We start from the raw sequence: 6,013 nt of genomic DNA on the forward strand, positions 1-6,013 counted from the left end.
TATTGTTCTGGGTCTCAGGGAGCTTCCCTCAGAGGGGAGATAACTCAAGCTTTGGGAAAAGTAAAAGAGCTGGGGGGGCAGTTGCTCTCTCTCGCTCTCGGCATCGAGGACAGTCAAGCTGCCGCTCACTGCAAGGAGAGTTCACAGCCATCACTCCATCTCATCCTAGGAAATCTACCATCATCTGCTCGTGTACCCAGGAATCCTGAGCTTGCTTTCTCCGGCCCTCCCCCCACCGCCACTGCTCCTTCAATGCTTTGAGGTTTTCCTCCTACTCTGTAGCCCTGCACTGCCCAGCCCTGCCGGGACGTCCCTGCCATTCCAGCTACCAGCGCAGTGCAGCTGATCACATCCACCAGACTATGACTTTCCACCCTTCCAGCTTGGCCTCTTGGAGTCCTGCAGGGGCACCGAGATCAAACTGCCCTGGGCTTTTGTGAAAGAAAGCCCTCGAGGTTCCTAGTTCTGTTTATTATTAATGCTGTGAAAAACATGAAATGATTAATTCATGTTCTTATGGTAAATTGGAAAACTATAAAATTGTATAAAATTGTATTGGGTAAAAGTCTATGTTTTAGGAGACCTTGCAGCAGATGGTGAAACTAACAACCCTGAAAAAAGCAGGCGCCTCCATTCAGAAAAGAGACAATAGGCTTACGGGAAACGGACAGCCTCCTCGAGCACCCGGCAGGAGACCCATCGAGATAAGGTGGCAGAAACATCAACGGTTCCTGACTATTCCCTCTCCGGTCATCACCCATATTTCGATCATTCATCAACCATAAGGATCTATAGAAATTGGACATTAACATATGAACTGAGAAAAGAACTCTTTTCAGCCTGGTCGGGGAAACTCCTGAATTTGTATAGCTAGTTGGGAAACAATGGGAAATATGGGGAAATATTGCCGAGGGCACAATAAAGGGTATAAAAACCAAGCCCCAAACCGGGCAAATTTGTGAACCGTTGGGGAGATAGCAGGTTGCCAGGCCCTGTATCTCACGGTTCACCCTTGGTGTTTTCCCGGGAAAACTCTGTCAAGTATCTCTGCTGTTGGTGGGTTATCGAAATTCTGTGATTCGATCTTTATTAATAAACCAAATTATTATTTTAATTGGAATATCGTATTGGCATTTATAACAATGCTGTAGTTGTTGTTTGTTTGTTTTGTCATTTATACTAGTAAAGAACTGTTATTCCTATCCCCATACCTCTGCCTGAAAGCCCCTCTAATTTTCTAAATTAGAATAATTTGGAGGGAGGAGATTTGAATTCTCCATTTCTAGGGAGTTCCTGCCCCCTTCTTAGCAGATACCTGTCTTTCAAACCAAGACAGGCCCTCAAGCAAAGAGGATCTTGAATTGAAGAGTTAACACCCTGAATTAAAAACAGCAGCAGGACAGAGGCAGCCAGCAAAGCCAGGGAAGGAGAGATACAAGTTAGTTATATAAATTAGCTCTGGAAGGAGTTAAACCTAAAACCAGAAACATTTTATGTTGTCTGAAAGCAACAGGCAAAGCCAGGTCTAAACCAAAGTGGAATCCACCTTTGTTCTCTGCTTTGAGATCTAAATGGAAGATCTAGAATATGGGGTGTTTTCTTCAGAAAAAATGAGAATCAGCATCTACAATCAATATAAAAAAAATCTGTCACTGCCACCCTTCAAAAAACCCCAAATACTACCAACACCACAACTCCCCCCCAAAAAAATCTTTTATTTGAAGACAGACAAAACCAGGTTGTTATTTGTTGGAGTCCTGGGCATCCCTCTGGTCGCCCTGGAGGGTCAGGGACCCCGTCAGGGGGGTCTGCAACCCAGGCAGTGGGGTTTGGAACGTGTACACAGAGGTCTGGGATCTGTACAGGGGGGTTCTAAGCATTGGCACAGAGCCCAGGGAGATGCAGGCTTTGACTTCAGTCCATGGGAGAAACTACCTACATTGCAGGAGGAGTTACAAGTCACCAAAGTGTGAAATAGATAATAATCAGTTTATCACTGGGGGTGCATGTATTTTGGGTGTGTGGACTCGAGAGGACAAGATGGAGGATTCAGGGTGTGGTCCTGTGCTTCTTCTTCTTCTGGTCCAACATTTCTGCTGTGAAGGTGGCACGTTTGGATAGGGTCAAAGTAGATATGACCTGTCTAGCATAGGTGTTGGGTATTGGTGATTAATTGTAAATAATAGAAACATAATGCGTAGTATAAGAGGTCAAGACCCTCCCAGAGGAGGAGAGAGCATCGTTGCCCCTGCTGCTGCACGGAGCTCCGCAGGGCACGAGAAGAGCTTGTGAGATAAGAAATAATAAACAGAGAGCGAGACCTTGAACATGAGAAACTTGAAGACTCCGTGTGTTTCTTTGCACCCGGCTCACGACTCATCAAAGGGCAGAGACATTTTATTACCCTAATCTCGGGGGTTTAAACCCGAGAGTTATTACCTTTAAAAACTGAGTCACACCATAGGGCCAGTTCTGGGTTGCAGCAGACCTCTGAAGAATGGGCATCCCTCCCAGAAGAGCTCTGAGAGGGGATGGCTACTAATGGTAAATAACTTTTTGGGGGGTAGGTGAACATAGGACAATGTTCAAGTTTATTATTTCATAGCTTGTGGATATAAATTTTAGGTCAAATAACCCTGATTTATAACTGCATATTTTTGTTATCTAATTTTCTATTTCTTCAGGTGGGGTCACATAAATATGAATCTTTCCCTGAAAATAAGAGTCCTTTGTGAAAAGAAGTGTGGCATTGTCACAGATCCTACACTCACTCAGAAAGTATAAATTGATACGCTTTTAAGAATTTTTAATTTCCTAGGTGAGCTTTTTCCTGTTGCTTTAAAAAGGGGAATTGTGAAAAATTTTCATCAGCTGGGTAATTTTTCTTGAAGACAAAAAATTCTTCCCTGTGAGGGTGGTGAGGCCCTGGCATAGGTTGCCCAGAAAAGCTGTGGCTGCCCTTGGATCCCTGGAAGTGTCCAAGGCCAGGCTGGAGCAGCCTGGGATAGTGGTAGGTGTCCCTGCCCATGAAGGTGTCTTGGGCTATGTAACAAAAAAAAAAAAAAAGTGTATTCTATCTTTCTATTTCATCTGTTGAAAACAGTTGGGGGATGATTTCTTTTTTTTCATTATCTCTTGTAACTCCAGGGGGCAGGAGGGTGGATGCCTTCTGAAAATAGACAGCCTGTTAAAACCAGGCAGGGAAGTGTTCCTTACCTCTTTTGCCACTGTCCACCTTCAGTGGGGGGTGGGGAAAGGTTTATCTTCTGTTAATGGGCCATTAAGGCTCACCAGTGACATGACACATTACATCATCCCATTGTGAGATGATCCACTCAGTGAGGGGGGAGCCAATAGCTTCTACCTAGATAAAAACTTAGATACAGGAACACCAAGTAGCCTGTTTTCCACTGGATTCTCAGAGGAAGACCGGACCCATCTCGCCAGTACTGGACCCTTTTTCTACAGGATCATCTCTACTCCACAGAACATCTGTTACTCCAGGAAGACTTATTTGGACTGCTTCCAACACCCTGACAACAGGGTGTCAGGTCATATCTCTGTCAGGGTTTTCTAGGACTTTTGTTTGTTAGCTTGTTTTGTTTTGTTTTTGTTTTTGTTTTGTATTACTGCATTTGTATTTTTAATATCCCTAGTAAAGAACTGTTATTCCTATTCCCATATTTTAGCTTGAAAGTGCCTAATTTCAAAATTACAACAATTTGGAGGGAGGGAGTTTACACTCCAAGGAGATTCCAAGGAGAGCTCCAACTTTCCCTGACAGATACCTGTCTTGCCAAACCAAGACAGAATTGAATGATATGAGCTTTAATGTCTCTTCCACCCAAACCATTCTGGGATTCTGTGATTTAATGAACAGGCTGAATAATTATCTTATAGCATGGTTTTGGAAAGTTTGATGAAATTGCATTTCCCATTTATGCTTTTTCTTCAGCATTTGATGTATTTTAAGACTCAGAACTTCTGTTCATTTCATAGGCTTGCAAGAAGTCAGAGATGACGGTTTAAACAAGCTTTCCTCCAAAAGTAGTATTGAGCTTAAAGAATTCCACCCATCATTTTTTTTTCTTCTTTTGTTGCTGCTCATCCTACAGTCAGGAATATTAAGTATTTTTTTCTTGTGTTTCTTAGATTAATTTTAAAGTCAGGTTTTCCAACTCTGTCTCAGAGCACTGAGAAGCCCTTTTTCACCTCTGAAAAGAAGCCCTTCTTACTTCAGCCTTGCTCTCTTGCTTGTCTTACCCTTTCTAAAAGACTACCGAAATAACTGAGTGATGCAGTTTGGCTGCTGTTCAGCTGAACTCAGGGACACAGAGAGCTCAAGTGTTCCCAAATGAAAGGAAGTGGAAGTACTTTTAAATTATAGAAATAATCATCATTAGTTGTGTTTCCTGTCACCTGCTGGATCCAAAGGCTTCTTTCCTTAGGAAGGTGAAAGAAGTTGTGGAAGAGTGAGGCACTCTGACAGTTTTAACAAGCCAAAATTAATCTAAAATTATTTTGTTTTCATCTTCAAGAAAATTAGGCCCATAAGAGAGGTATTGCTGTCCTATAGAATACATCCTAACTCCTCTCTATTTCTGCCTGGAGAAAAATCTTTATCTGCAGTCTCAGAACCGTGGCTGAGAATCTGAGCTGGAGCTTCAATTTTCCTTACCTGCCTGTGAGCTTTGTACCCACAACCACAGTAAACTATAAAAGTGGTAGATGAGCAAAATCACTGAGGGAGGACTCCATACAAAGCCACTGTGCTGTAAGAGCAAAGCACAGACACATTTTAGCAAGCCGAGTGTTCTGGTTTGCTAAGTAGGCCACATTAAAAAATATTATTTTACATATTTACAAAGGGCCAGCAGATATAAGCTAATAAGCCCCAAATTCTGAAGAAGCGCAAGACTGACCACACCAATTTGGAATCTGGCCAAAGCCCTAAATGTCACGTTACTCTCATGAGTCTGTAACCATCTGACCTTTATGAATGCTGGGGCAGCGCAAGCAAGTACACTGAGCTCTGCCTAACAGATCTGGCCCTTTGATTACATTTATTTTCTCACATCTGCAAAATTCAATAACTACTCCATGCAATTGGATAAGAGAGGGAGAAAAAAATCAGTATTCTAATGATGAGAGCATCAAGTCACAACTTTCCAGACAGAAATTCAGCGAGACATGGGCTGGCCAAATCCTGGTTGTGCATGAGATCACAACAGAAAGACTTGTGATGGAGTTTTTAGTCCAATCATTCTTATGGAAAGCTCACAGGTTCCTGTGAATATTCATGTGAATTCCAGCCTGTTTTTTTAGCCAATGAGATGAAGTACTTAAATTTACCTCATCCTGGGAATGTGGGACAGTAACAAGTTCAATGTTCGCCTCACGCTACTTACAACTGAGTAGCAGGATAGTGCACCTAAGTGTTGGCACTGTTTTTCCTATTTAGACCATGCTAGGAATTTGAAGATGCCTGGAGAGAAATCTGCTCCTCTGCCATGTTCCTGTTTTGGACAGGAGCAGGAGACCACCAAGAAAAGAGATGGGGTGCTGCAGAAACAAGGTTTGTGACTTGAAAGCTTGGCTTTCTCTCGCTTTACTAGTGCCTCTCTCCTCACACAAATCAGGCTCCATTCCCACTCCCATTTTGTGTTTCACTGCAAACTCTGCAATCACACAAAGCTGCAAAACAGGCTTCCAAATCCAAGTGTGTTATAAATCAAGATAAGGCTGTGGAGTAAATTTTAATTTACAAAACATTTCAGGCAATTGACATAAACATTTGTAAGTTGTATGGAGGAACGTCATGGTGGTTTGAAGGCATGTATGGGAACATGGTCAATCTTCCAGACAGATTTAGTAGCATCTGCTGCTACTTGTTCAGTGTAGGAGAAAAGCACAGCCTTCTGTCTCCATATTCTTACATGTGCTTGGCTTTCAAACATGTGAACAGTGTACACAGGCCCAATGTTTTGTCAAAGGGAAGAGAAAGACATTCCAT

The sequence above is a fragment of the Prinia subflava genome, chromosome 4, assembly GCF_021018805.1.
Source record: "Prinia subflava isolate CZ2003 ecotype Zambia chromosome 4, Cam_Psub_1.2, whole genome shotgun sequence".
NCBI lineage: Eukaryota > Metazoa > Chordata > Aves > Passeriformes > Cisticolidae > Prinia > Prinia subflava.